This window comes from Stegastes partitus, unplaced genomic scaffold (genome assembly GCF_000690725.1).
Source record: "Stegastes partitus isolate 25-593 unplaced genomic scaffold, Stegastes_partitus-1.0.2 Scaffold164, whole genome shotgun sequence".
Lineage (NCBI taxonomy): Eukaryota > Metazoa > Chordata > Actinopteri > Pomacentridae > Stegastes > Stegastes partitus.
In genome coordinates this window covers 371590-372180 of record NW_007577895.1, presented here as the reverse complement: position 1 = coordinate 372180, position 591 = coordinate 371590, and positions in this window count along the sequence as shown.

Sequence of the window (591 nt, the reverse complement as noted above, 5' to 3'; positions counted from 1 at the left end):
TAATCATGACAGAAAGCACGCAGATAGCATACTGATGGTCACAATTTACTTCCATTGTACTGTGAGCACAGGCAGTGTTGTATATTAAATCCCATTTCTGAGAAAGTAAAAAGGACAAATCAGATAAAATTATAACCTTAAGGGACCTGAGAAGGAAAAAACAACACATGCTCTCTCTCATAGTTCCTGTAAAGCTCCTGCAGGGTGTGGGCGCCCCGGCCTCGTGGAACTACACTGATGCAGAGTCAAAGAGTGCTGGAGGTACAAACCAAGGTTGTTTGCACAGTAAGCTGAATATTCTTTATTCCAGAAATCAAAACCTTTGGGGCAAGTGTAGTCACAACCTCAATGCAAACACACTGATTATGTAACAGATACAAGAGTCTGACTGTCATCTGATCTCTACTTTAATAGAAGTTCTTTCTTTCATTTTTCATCATCAAATTGAACAAAAAGTGTGGATCGGACTCCAGGAATAGTTTGGGAACGTCCCAGTGTGAGCACCAAACAACTGACCTTTGTGCAAACGGTAGCCGCACTTGTTTCACTATGAAGTGCTTCCACAAATGCCTCTTTATCTCCTGGCCTTCT